Raw genomic sequence first — 14,303 nt, 5'->3', positions numbered from 1 at the left:
AATCACCTTGGGTAACTACTTTACAAACTTTCCAATCCATAGTTTACAAGAATATCCTCATGCGTTGTTTCTATAAGGTGTAGTTAACACCATAGAAAATAGGAGGTCTAGAAGAAAATTGACCTTCACCAAAAGGGGACACGTGATGTGTCCCTAAAATGCACTATTTTAGGCCTCCATTTGCCTATGTTTTGTTCTCATTTATCATGTATTTTTTATTTTGTATCATAGTTCAGAGTTATGCATGGTTTGTTCATGTTTCGGGAAAATCAAGTTAAAACCGAGGAGTTAAGCAATAAAAAAAAGACAATGGAGTAATTGGGAAGCAAAAGGCACAGTCAAATGTGCTCAACCAAGCTCCTAAAGCCTCAGTTTATCAAAGCAAACAAGGTCTTGTTTGACCATGTGGTGTGACCAGCAAACACAAGGGGTGACCACGTCACAAAAAGAAGACTCCAAGGTTCAAACTGAAAGTGAGATGCTGCAAGGTTCAACTAACAATCGACTAAGAGACCCTAAGGTGCACCAAGTCTGATGAACTGAGACTGACTAAAGCTAAGATCCTAAGATTCTTGACCTTTGGCACGACAAGGAGAACCTATAGGCGCGACAGGTCTAGAAAGCCTGAAGACTGAACCCTAGAATTCTTGAGAGTCACAACCAGCGCGCAACTATAGGAATATAGGGGTGTGACTTGGTTGACAGACGCGAGCCCAGTGATTTTCTTCATGATATTTTCTACAAACTTTCCTGATTTGAATTTGAATGCTTGTAAACCCTCTTAGGTATAAAACCTAGCTTCAAATATGTGCTTAGGGTTCCCCTTTGGCCCCTTTTTGGATAGTGATAGACCTAAAGTGTCTTTGGGCTTAGAGTAGATTTACTACTTTCCTTTAAAATTCCAATATTGGTTCATGCTTGGATTCTTCGAAGGCCTGTGACAACCTTCGAGTTCTGGGTGCTATTGTGTAGATTAGCCGGTTGTTGATTGTAATCCTGATCACTAGTGACACGCCTTCAAGCTGGAATTGAAGCCATTTTTCAATACATGTTCTTTTACTCTACTTTGATTTAAATTTTTGCCCTTTAACTTTCATGTATTTAATCTCCATGCACTTTTATCCCCCTGATTGTGATGAAACCCTAGGGATAAGATAGCATAGCTAGGGATTCAGTCACTTATACATAATAGGTTCTGGTTAATGTATGGGTGTTCTCATGATCGCTGGATAGGGTATACCCTAGTTCCTGATTGTGCTCCAGACAATTGGTGCACCTTCACTACCCTATGCCACTCAAATGGTTCACTTAATTGATTAGCCTAGTACGGGTAGCTGACCTAATATAGCTATCATGAATGACAACCTAAGCTAGATTCATGATTTGAGAATTTCTTTGTAGGAGTAGTGTTAATATAATTTACTTACTTTCATAGTTGATAAAAAGGCAAAAAAATTCATCGCTTTTCCTTTTGTAGAAAGCATAGTAAATTGGGCTAGAAGTGGTAAAGAACTGCATTGGAATCCTTGAGGGTCGATGCCCAACTTACTCATTGTTTAAAAGAACTTGGGATTAGTTAGGCTATAAATTTTATCTTTTGTAGTTAAGGACCCAAGACTTGGCAAGCCTACAAAATTTTGGCGCCGTTTCCTGGGACTTAATTACAGTAGTAAGCCAACTTCCTAATTAAAGTACTAGGTGCTTTGTTTTCCTTTTTTTTTTTTCTTTTGTTTTAATTTTTGTTTGATACTCTAAAGTCTTGATTGTGCATTGCATGTGTATAGCTAGGTTTGCACTCTCTGGATCCTGAGTTAGTGCCTATAGACCTTGAGATTGAGAGATCTCATAGGTTAATTAGGAAGTCTGCCTCTAGTCCCGAGTTAGCCGAGTCTTTTGAACCCAAAGTCATGGTTGAATGTCAACCGATTCCCACCATTCATGATCCAGAACCTTAAGCTTCCCTCCAACTTGCAGTGGAAGAGCAACCTCTTCAGCCTCTTAGAGACTGCTTTACACCGAATGCATACACTTCGGTGTCTTGCATCTAGTTTCCAGAGGTCGAGGTGGCACAATTTAAAATTAATATTTCTATCATCTCGATGCCTTTCAATTTATTTGGGAATTAGACTAAAAATCCAAAAATAATCTAGATGAGTTTCTTGAAATCCGTTCCACTATCTGTATGCCTCACTTTGGTGATAATGCCCTCTGATTGAGGCTATTCTCATTCTCTTTGAAGGATAAAGCCCAATATTGGTTAAACTCCTTGGAACTGAATTTGGTGACCATCTAGGCCACCATGAAACATGAATTCCTAAAAATGTACGTCCCCATCGGCTGAGGAAGGCAATCACTAGTTTCTCATAGATAGATAAGGAACATTTTTTTGAGACATGGGAATGCTTTAGGGATCTCCTGCATAAATGCCCTCCCCATCAAGTCCCTAGGTGGCAGTTAGTCCAAACTTTCTATGAAGGGTTAGATGAGCATGACCGGTCCATGGTTGATGCATCTTGTGGAGGTACATTCCTCACAAAGCACAATAACGAAGCTTGGACTCTCTTTGAGACCCTTGAGAATTGTTGACGACATACTATTACTGCTCGTAAACCATCCCAACCTTCCTCTTCCCATCCTAAGGGAGTCTATGAGTTAGCCGCGGGCCATGACCTTGCGCCCACACTGCACACTATTTTGAAGAAGTTAGATCACTTCTTATCCACAAGACAACAACCTCAATCAATGGTGTGTGCAGAGGTGTGTGCCATCTGATCTAATCCTTTGCAAACTTGTTATAACTGCCCCTATGCATCTCCCACACCTGAGTTTGTGTAGGAAGAAGTTAAGGCCACCCATAGTTGGTACGACATGTCGACCATTAATCCCTACTCTAGCAAGTACAATCCTGGGTAGAGTAAACATCCTAACTTCTCCTAGATGCTACAAGCTCCAGGTTTTCAAGCTCAAAGACCTTAGCAAGCACCCACTACTCCACCTCCTCACCCATTTCATAATTCTCAAAATCCTCCCATGTTTGCCCCTCAACCATTAGAGTTTCAACCACCATCTCCTCCTCAGCCCCAATATGATAGATCTTTGGCAATATGCAACTCTAGTTGAATGTATTCCATGCTTCCCAACATCCACCCAATGATTTCCAAGTTGTGGACGTTCACATAATTGACAAATGCATTAAGGGAGTGGCTCCCTCAATTCTGTGGAGGGACCCCCTTGAGGATATACTTTAGCCCAAGGATTTAAGTAATACGAGAAGCCAAAGGAGTAATTAGGAAGCACAGAGCTCAAATTAGATGCTCAACTAGGCCCCTAGAGCCTCAACTTATCCAAGGAAACCAAACTTGGTCCAACCATGTGGTGTGACCAACCAACATAGGGTGCGACCAGGTCATAGAAGAAGACTCCAAGGTTCAGATTGAAATAAAAATGTTGTAAGGATCGACCAAGTGCTCGACCAAGTGACCCTGAAGGGCAACCAGGTCGAGAACCTGAGACTGACTAAGCTAGAAATACTGACAATCTTGACCATAAGCTCAACCAAAAGGACATGAGGGGTGACTAGGTTGAGATATTAAAGAATTACTAAAGTTAAGATCTTGCAAGTCTCGACCATCAACGCGACGAGAAAGTTCTACAGGCACGACTAGGTTAAGAATGCCTAAAATTTAAATCACTGATTTCTCATGAGCCTCGACCAGGGCTTGACTAGGGGAGAATTGGGGTGCGACCTGGTAGCCAAACGTGAACTTCTTTGCGATATTTTCTAATGAACTTTCCCATTTTGAATTTTAAACCTTCTAAACCCTTTTGGGTATAAAATTTACCTTCGTCTATGTGTCTAGGGTTCCCCTTTGGCCACTCTTTGGTTAGTGACAGACCTAGAGAGTCTTTGGGTGCCACTTAGAGTAGGATTTACTGCTTTGATTTCAATTCCTATACTGGTTTTGTGCTTGGATTCTTCAAAGGGTTGTGAAAACCTTCGAGTTCTTGGTGCTGCCACATAGATAGTTGGTATTTTGGTTGTAATATTGATTGCTAGTGAGATGCTATTGAGTTGCAATTGAATCAATTTTTACATACTTTCTTTACTATGCTTTCATTTAAATACATGCACTTTCAATACCTACACTTTACTTTCCATTCAAGTTTACATCTTTGATTGTGATGAGACCCAAGGATAAAGGATAGACTGCCTAGGGATTCAGTCACTTATATGAATTAGGCTACAATACATGAACAGGGTGTTCTCGTGATCACTGGATAGAGTACACCCAGGTTCTCGATCGTGCTCTAGACGATTAGAACACCTTCACTACTCTATGCCACTCGAATGGTTCACTTCACTATCTAGCCTAATACAGATATCTAATTCATAATTCTATACCTTCTTTGTAGGAGAAGTGTTAATATAGATTCATATGCTTTTATAATTGTTAGAAAAAAACTTTCAAAATATCTACTTTTTCCCTTTTACATAGTGTAGTAAACTAGGCTGGAAGTGGTAAATAACTGCACTGCAGTCCTTGAGGATTGACACCCGACTTACTCATTCTTCTACTGAACTTGGGATAGTTAGGTTTATAAATATTATCTTTGGTAGTTAAGGGCCCAAGCCTTGGAAAGCCTACAAAATTTTGGCACTGTTACTAGGGACTCAATTACGATTGAAAGCCAATTTCTAGTTTAGAGTATTGTTGCTTTGTTTTTTTTTTTCTATTATTTTTATTTTTGTTTGCTACTCTAAAGTCTTGATTGTGTGCTTTATGTGTATATGATTTTTTTGTGCTCTTTGGATTCTGAGTTAGTGCCTATAAACTCTGAGATTGAGAGATCGTGTAGGTCAATTAGGAAATCCGCCACTAGTCCTGAGTTAGCCGAGTCGTCTAAACCTAAAGTCATAGGTAAATGTAATCTGGATCCCAACTTTAAAAACCCAAAACCTCAAGATCCCCACCAACCTATGGTGGAAAAAAAACCTCTTTGGCCTCTTAGAGACTACTTCGCACCTAATGCATACACCTCGCCATCTTACATCCAGTTTGTGGAGGTCGATGCGGCACAATTTGAAATTAAAACTTCCATCATCTCGATGCTTCCAAATTTCTTAAGGAATTTGATTGAAAATATTTACAAGCATCTAAATGAATTTCTTAAAATCTATTCCACCATTTGTATACCTCATTTTGGTATTGATGCCCTCAATTTAAAGCTTTTCCCGTTCTCTCTAAAGGACAAGGCCAAATATTGACTTAATTCCTTAGTCCCGAACTTGGTGACCAATTGGGCCACCAAGCAACAAGAGTTCTTGAAAAAGCACTTCCCTATTGGAAAAACTAACCAGCTAAGGAAGGCCATCACTAGTTTCTCCCAATTGGATGAGGAACAATTTTTCAATACATGGAAGCTCTTTAGGGACCTTTTATGCAAATGCCCACACCACCAAGTCCCTAGGTGGAAATTAGTTCAAACCTTCTATGAAGGATTAGATGAGCAAGATAGGGTCATTGTAGACACATCTTTGGAGGTACTTTCCTTATGAAACACGAGAATGAGGTATGGGCTCTCTTTAAGAACCTTGCCGAGAATTCTAAGCAATATGAGGTTGCTGCTCATAGACTATCCCAACCTTCTTCCTCCCATCCTAAGGGATTCTATAAGTTAGCCGCTAGCCATGACCTTGCGCCCACACTACACACCATTGTGAAAAAATTAAATCAATTCTTGTCCTTAGGACAATAACCGTAGCATATGACATGTGCAAAGGTGTATGTCATTTCTTGTGATCCTTCTCACACATGTTATAATTGCCCCCATGTGCCTCCTTTGCCTAAGTTCATGTAGGAAGAAGTTAAGGCCACCCATAATTGGTACGACACACCATTCAATGATCCTTACTCAAATAAGTATAATCCTAGATGAAGTAAGCATCCTAAATTCTTCTCAAGGCCACAAGCTCCGGGTTTTCAAGCTCAAAGATCTCAACAATCACCCACTGCTCAGCCCCTTTACCCATACCAAAATCCTTAAAATCCTCCCATTTCTGCCTCTAGACCTTCATCTTATCAACAACCATCTCCTCCTCCACCTTAATACAATATATCTTTTTAGGAGACGGTGCTGAAATCCCTTAGGGGCATTGAGGCTGATAACCAAGTGGATCAAAAATTGATTCACTCTCACTCCCAATCTATTACTAAGCTCGAAGCCACCATGGGCCAACTAGCTACCTCTTTGAGTAGGAGAAATGAGGGTAATTTACCAAATTAGCCTCTAGTGAATCCTAAGGGTCAATATAGGATAGAATGTGAGTCGGCTACTGGTCCTTCATCGTATCATAAGCAAGCCCAGGCTGTAACCATTCTTTGGAGTGGTAGAGTAGTAAACAATAGGGTTGGGGAGGAGTTAAGCAAGGGTAAGGGTAAGGAGAAGATGAGGGTAGAGCCTAGTGTTGAATCTTGCACCCCCTCCTCCTTTAGTCTAGTGAGCAATCTTGAGATTCCCACTCCCTCGGTTGAAGGAGCATTGCCCCATTGTGCTCCTCTAGCACTATACTCTACTGCCCTTCAAGCACACTCTAAACCTAAGAAGGAAGAAATTGAAGAGTCCATAATGGACACTTTTAGGCAAGTAACGATCAATCTTCCTCTCTTAGATGCCATCAAGCAAGTGCCTACGTATGTAAAGTTCCTCAAGGACTTGTGCAACCAAAGGCACAAATCTAAGGTGCACTTGAACAAAAAAGTCAAATTGATCGAGAATGTGAGCTCGATTCTTTTAGGTTCTATTCTTCCTAAACTTAAGGACCCCGACGCTGCCACCATCTCATGTGTAATTTGTGACTGCACTATTAGTAGGGCGTTTTTAGATTTGGGAGTGAGTGTGAACTTGCTTCCATACTCGGTTTACAAACAATTCAACTTAGGAGGACCGAAGCCCACCCTAATTACTTTGATTTTAGCCGACCGATCGGGAAAAAAAATCCCGAGGTGTTGTCGAAGATGTCCTTATAAAGGTCGATAGGTTCTTTTACCCCATAGATTTCATTGGCTTAGACATGAAGCCTACCAACCCAACCAAGAAACATATTCTGGTTCTTCTAGGTCGACCATTCTTAGCCACTGCAAATGCATGCATCCAGTGTAGGACCAGTGTTATGGACGTATCCTTTGGCAATATGCAGCTCTGGCTGAATGTATTCCACACTTCCCAACATCCACTTGATGATGTCCAAGCCGTGGATGATGACATGATTGATGAATGTGTTAAGGAAGTGGCTCCTTCGATTCTATGGATGGACCCCCTATAGGATATACTTCAGCCTGATATCCCCTTTATATCTTGACTGGAGGACCCCATATGAGTAGATTCTTGCCATTAACAACTCAGTCTCTAGCTTAGAGGGACGTTTGTGGGTAAGTGAGAAGTGGTTTAGAGAAGAAATGGTGAAAGAAACTCTTATTGTCGAACCAGGGTGAGTTCAAACTGAGCATTCATTGCATCTGGCTAAAGATGGTAAACTTTGCCCTTCTAGGAGGCAACCCAAGTATATTTCTTCTTTTTCTTTATTATTTTAGTCCATAGGTTGTACATTGTAGTGTAGATAGGGTTTAAGGTCCTTAGAATCGGTCATAGGTTAGTTGAGGGTGTGACTAGGGCGTGACCAGCACGCATAGGTGCGACCTATGTTGACTCTATGAGTACTATCCCATTTTGAATATGAAAAATCCAAAGTTTCTCACTTATGCATCTAGTACTTGAGCAGGTAACTCTCTTAGAAGGCATGTAAAGTTAGGGTACGGTGGAAGCCATGAGGAGCTAAAAGATCACTTTAACTTGCATTTGGCATGGCAATTAGAAAAGCAAAAAGAATGAAGACATTTTTGTGTTGTATTGTAATTGCATTTAATTTTGGGAATGTAATAATACAATCATGCATGATGGGATTTGAAAGCTCAAAGAAAGACCATAGACTGACCTTAGGTCCCAAAACCTTTCATGAAAAAAAAAATTCCCCAACTAAAATAAAACACTCATACATATATGGGTGAGTTTTTTAAGGACATATCTAAGGTTTTCTGTTAGCTCAGTCAACTGAATTAAGTTTTCCAAAGTATGAATTTAAGTTTGGAACCAAAACATTGAAAAACAAGTCTTGCTGAAAGGTCAGGTGACTGATGTGGTAATGACTTGAAAATATGCAAACATAATAGACATAGGCGACTAACCTATTAGGACCAGTCAACCAACCCCACTCTGAATTTTAGAATGCACTATTTCTAAAAGAGCTCGGGCAAATGACCCTTAGAGTCTAGTTAACTGATGCATATGTTTAAACGATTAACAACATTGATCTTTTTTCCAAAACTTGCATGATTGGTTTCCAAATTGAAAGAAAAATAGAGGGAAACTTTTTGAAACCCTAGGGCACTATTCAAACTTATTATTCTCGCACATTAGGGTAAGAAGAGAGAACGGCATGCATATATTCTATCAAAACTTTTTGGTTATACTTTTCTGAAGAGTTGCTGTGTTCTTGCTGAAAACACACGATAATCTGATTTGATGTTTCAAAACTCACACACTTAAATCATATTTCTGGTGATATACTTTCGAGCTTCAACTTCTGTATTGATTTACTTGAAGTATTTTTTATTCTAACGTGTACTAATCTGCTCAATTGAGGAGCTCTCTTTTGTACAAGCATTTTTGCTTTGTCTGTATTATTTTTGACGATTCAAGTATTTTGAATTGTTTCCTAAAGAGAGGGTTGTTCTTGTTAAAGAGGGGAGCTCCACCTTGAATGTAGTGAGGTTTGCTTCACTTGGTAACGAATTGGTAAAGGAATCCTGACAACGAGTTGCTTGAGGCAAGGACATAGGCTACAGCCGAAGTTTGAAAAAATATGGTGTTCAACTTTTTTCCCCTTAACTCTTTTAATTTCTAGAAGATATAAAATGTGTGGATGATTTTATAATCTTTGAATACTTTCTAAATACTTGAGAACTGACATTGATATTACTGAATATTGGAGAATCTGTAAAATGATTAAAAATAATTTTTTGGTTGAAACAAGGACACTTATTGTTTGCTGATTGTATGTTGGATTAAAAATCTCTAAATCTTTAATTAATTCAATTGAAGTAAAAGGATTGGTGCTTAATCATACTATTAGAGCATATACTCTTAGATAAATCAACTTTCACCATTGAAAGTGTATTTGAAAATAAATTTGATTCTAGTTGAAAATCAGAAGCTAACAAAATTTATTAATTGAATTCACTCAAGCTTGAGTTTGTATTGTAAATTCAGATTTTATATTTATCTTCATATTCATACTAGGACTCCCGATTGGTATAGTACGGATTCTGTATAGATACACTGAAGTTTAAAATAATCAAGGGTTAAAGTAAATAGAAATTTCGTTAATAAATTTTAAATAACCCAACTCACCACCCTCTTAGGAATACATACTAATTTTAAAATACATGGTTCATCAAGGTACAGAATGTCGCAAGTGCATTCATAAACCCTAATGGCATCCCCGGGAACTTATATGCCCCATACCATGTCACGTAAGTCCTCTTCGATACATCCCCATTAGCTACACTCACCTGATTGTAGTCTGACCTTAAGTCAAGTTTGGTGAAGTACCTTGCATTACTCAATTAATCAAATAGAATGGCATTCCATGGAATAGGGTACTAGTTGCACACTATCACCGTGTTAAAAGTATAGTAGTCTACATATATCCACATGCTCCGATCAAGTTTCCTCTGAAATAGCAACGGTGCTCTGAACGGTGTTTTGAAAAGACATATAAATCCCAATTCAATAGTTTTTCAAGTTTCTTTTGTAGATCTACTAGATCTACTATAGTTATTGTTCTTATTATTAACCCCCCCCCCCCCAAAAAAAGCAATAGCAACTACAATAACAATAAGATTACCTTCTCTCAAATAGGCGATGACCTTGATAGGTAGCGACTATTCCATGAGTTTCATAAAAAATGCTAGGTATGCAATAAGGGAGATGAATAGTGTAATAAGGGAGAGGTCACATCACTACAAAAAAACTGGTTTAGCAACCGTCACTAATACGACACTATTAGTGACGGATTTGAAACCGTCACTACAGTTTCGTCACTAAAAACCAAAAAGTATAGCCGGAAAATATTTTGCCCGCAAAAATTATCCTGAAAAAATATTAGCAATAATTTATACAGTATTAGTGACGGATTTACATTTATTAGTAACAGTTAAGTAATAGTCACTACTATTATTTAAAAAAATTAAAAAAAAAATAGTTCACAGTATTAGTGATGAATTTAAAGATTCGTTACTATTAAACCCTTATTAGTGACGGATTTGGGGTATCGTCACTAATACTTCCTTTACTTAAAATAAAAAAAAAAATTAGTTCAGAGTATTAGTGACGAATCTTTAAATTCGTCACTATTAATCCCTTATTAGTGACGAATTTGAGAACCGTCACTAATACTTCTCTTATTTTAAAAAATTATAAAAAATTAGTTCGAAGTATTAGTGACGAATTTAGGGATTCGTCACTGCTAGCCCTTTATTAGTGACAAATTTGGGTACCGTCACTAATACTTCCTTTATTTTTTATTTTTTTTAAAAAAATTACTTCAGAGTATTAGTGACAAATCTTCAAATTCGTCACTATTAGCCTCTTATTAGTGATAGTTTTAGGAACCGTCACTAATACTTCTTTTATTTAAAAAAATAAAAAAAATAAAATTTAGTTAAGAGTATTAGTGATGAATCTTCAAATTCGTTACTATTAGCCCCTTATTAGTGATGGATTTAGGAATTGTCATTAATACTTCCTTTATTTAAAAAAAAAAAATTAGTTCAGAGTATTAGTGACGAATTTGAAGATTCGTCACTATTAACCCTTTATTAGTGACGAATTTGGGAACCGTCACTAATAATTCTTTTATTTAAAAAAAAAAAATTAGTTCCGAGTATTAGTGACGAATTTGGTGATTCCTCACTATTAACCCACTAGTAGTGATGGTTATGGATTAGTCACTACTAGTTCTTTGTAACTTTCACCTCAATCTTCCTTCTTTTCCCTCCTTTCCTTATCTTTTCCCACTCATGCGCTTATCTCCCTAAGATTCCAGATCGTCCCTCCCCGATCCCCTTCCTTTTCCTTCTCCCTTCTTTCCTCCTCCCTCATTCCTTCTTCATCACCTACACCCTCCTTCTTCCCGCTCTTGCACTTGTCTCCTACGCTCGTCTCCCTGCCACTGCAGCCGCCACCACCGCTACCCACTTAGGACGCTGTCGAGTCCTCTACCTCCCAACCCTACCTCCGGCTGCGCTCTCTCGAGTCAGGTATGGTTTTTTTTTTTTTTTGTTTCCTATGCTTCTCTTGTGTAGAGCCCTTGCTTGGGGGTTCGCCTGTTGTTTTAGCCTTTGGTTGTTAATGGGCAGATAATAAACTTATCTTTTTTTTTTTGGGTAGATGCTTTGCTTATTATGATATATAGCTTGCTTTCTTGGGCGACCTTGCACATATGAAATATGACTTCTATTTTGTGTATTCTCGAGTATTATTTGGTTCCTGCCTATTCACCTAAGGTCTTTTCAAATGTTTAGTGACCTATTGGCTAGTTTCAAAAAATATAAAATTTGATTAACCTTTGAAACCAGATCACAATTCAGTGGCTAACAATGTGATTTACTCTCCCAAAATCATCCAATTTGTATTTTCACAAAGTGAAAAGCTGATGCACTTAAAAAAAAGTATATATATATATATATATATATATATATATATATATATATATCAAACTAATGCACTCTGAAAATTGGAGGGGCCAAAATAGAACTTCTAAACAAATCTCAAGAGACTAAGAATTTTTAAAAAAACCAATTTATTTTCAAACAAAACTTGTAGGACCACTCCTCAAGTTCAGATCAATTTTTTTTTTTTTCAAAAAGTGAAAGCAAAAAACTTGATGGGATATCCCTTGGCTCAAATATGCATTGGAACCTCTTGCTAGAATACCAAAAAATCATATGGCCATTGCATGCTATTATTTTTCTACCAACAAACAACATGAGCTAGAAGTTACAATACAACAAGGAGAGAAATTTAAGAAACCTCTATGCCCAAATTGGGTCAAGAATTTTGCTTGATGAATGAAAAGGGAAAAGGGAAAAGGGATGGAACATAGAAAAGAAATTTATTTTTATTATATTTTTTCTATATAACAAACACTATTAAAAATGAAATTTTGTTCTTACATGATTTCAATTCTTAAAAAAAAAAAAAACAATCCACTGTTATGGATGTGTAAAATTAAAATTTTATTCCTTGATTTAGTTTTTTTTTTATTCTCAATTTCCTTAATAATCAAATATAAAAAAGTGAAATCCTACATTCATATATTTTTTTTCTTCTTTCCCCAATATTTGGCTGCTAACCTTCAACCCCAGCCCTTCACCGGTGCCAATAGGATTCTTTGAGGCAATTTAAAAAGAAACTAAAATTGAGTAAAATAAAAATATGGATTTTGTATTGAAATTGGCTCTAAGCTACTTAGGAGGAGGCATTTATTTACAACAGGTATAATCTTTTGCAAAAAGTAGAGACGGTTTAAGGTGATGCTAGAGTTAACGATTTAACCACAGCAAATTAAGTATTCAAAACCAAGAGTCTATAGAAAAATATAAAAATAACAAAAGGAAAGAAGAATGGGGCAAGAACCCTAGAAAGCAAATGAAAAAGAAAAAAGAAAAAAGAAAGCTACAAAGAATACTACCATAAAGAAGGGTAGATGCTACATTTGTGGAAACAAAGATCATTAGTCCTCCAATAAAAATCTTTAGCCCATCATTTACTCCATTAGTGGCTAAGACTAGATAGCATTCTCCAATAATAAAGAGTGTTTAGAAAATGAATTATGGAACAATGACATGAATCATGATGGTCGAGCTGTGCACAAGGGGAACCATTGACTTCCTATTGATCACCTCTTTCATTTAATTTAATCTCCATTGTAAATTGAAATACTGAAATACATGCTCGTGTTGAACGCCAACTGCATGACTGATGCAATACATTGTGAATTGCATGCTGGTAGTGAATTTAGGTTCTCGCATGCTCAAACTGACTGGTATCTGCATGATGCGTATTATCGTGATTTGTTTGCTTGAATCTATCAAGTTTTAGTGCATGAACTTTTTGGGATATATTCAATTTACAAAAGGCATGCTACCGAATTTTCGTTAAAGTTTTTCCATAATAAAACTATGTACAAAGAAATGTATGCATGATCAAATAAAACTTAAAGTCATTCTAACTCGCACCTCTCATGTGTTGAAATTCGTAAGAAAAGAGGTGATCTTAGGCTTATAATTGAAAATCAAAAAGACTTGGCTAAGAAAAACAATATTAAGTGTACAGTGAAAGGTCAAGAACTAAATGCCATATGAAGTAAAATTCCAAATTAATTAATGTCATTTCATGTATTCATTGAAGCTTAGACCCGTCGAAGAACAGTTACTATACATTCATACCTAATCGTACATGTGAGACAAATCAATTGTTATATTTCAATTGATTATTAGTCATACTATGTTGACTAATAATCACTTGAACATGTTAATTATTTGATTCACTTATGATTAGTAATGTTTGTATTTCAACTATTCTTTGATTGTCCAATGTGGACAATTCAGGAAGTTGTATTTACATTGTTGTCATCGTCTACGCTTTGTCAATTGTCATTATATATTTCGAGCATGTCTCTACTTGTGTTCTCTAGGTAAATAGTGGGGTGTCGTGACAATTTGCTAGTGATGGAAAACTAGCAAGATGTTCACTTACCCTATCTCGTGTACTTGGAGAGACATGGGGAGATGTTGCCGAAATTTATAACGACTACAACGAAGAAATTTAAGCGATCAATCGCAATGTAATTGCAACATTTGTGAATGGGATAGGATCCGTACCCTTTAGAGTATGATGGTTGATTATAGGATTCACGATGCATGAGTTATAAACATTATGAGAACCAGAGTAATAAAACCATTTACTTGAACATGTTATAGGATAATTAATGAACATGGATAAGAGTTCGATGACACTCGGTGTAGGTTTTTGCCAAAATACGTGAAAAGGGTGCATGATTTCATAGAGTTCGCGCGTCCTCGTGTAGACAAAGCCAGCAGAATAAGGTGTGCTCACAAGAAATGCCAGAACATAACATTCAAACACATTGATTTGGTCCATTCATATTTATTAGACTTTGG

General features: G+C 37.2%; 1 non-coding gene across 1 annotated transcript; it reads right to left on the bottom strand.

The window, feature by feature from the left end:
* Positions 1-2,335: 2,335 nt before the first annotated feature.
* Positions 2,336-2,442, bottom strand: LOC131147090 (small nucleolar RNA R71). Its single transcript, XR_009134615.1, has one exon. It is a non-coding gene; the product is annotated as a small nucleolar RNA R71 (small nucleolar RNA).
* Positions 2,443-14,303: the final 11,861 nt, after the last annotated feature.

This window comes from Malania oleifera, chromosome 13 (genome assembly GCF_029873635.1).
Source record: "Malania oleifera isolate guangnan ecotype guangnan chromosome 13, ASM2987363v1, whole genome shotgun sequence".
NCBI classification, from domain to species: domain Eukaryota; kingdom Viridiplantae; phylum Streptophyta; class Magnoliopsida; order Santalales; family Ximeniaceae; genus Malania; species Malania oleifera.
The sequence above is the reverse complement of the archived record's forward strand: the minus strand, read 5'-3'. Positions and strand labels throughout refer to the sequence as shown.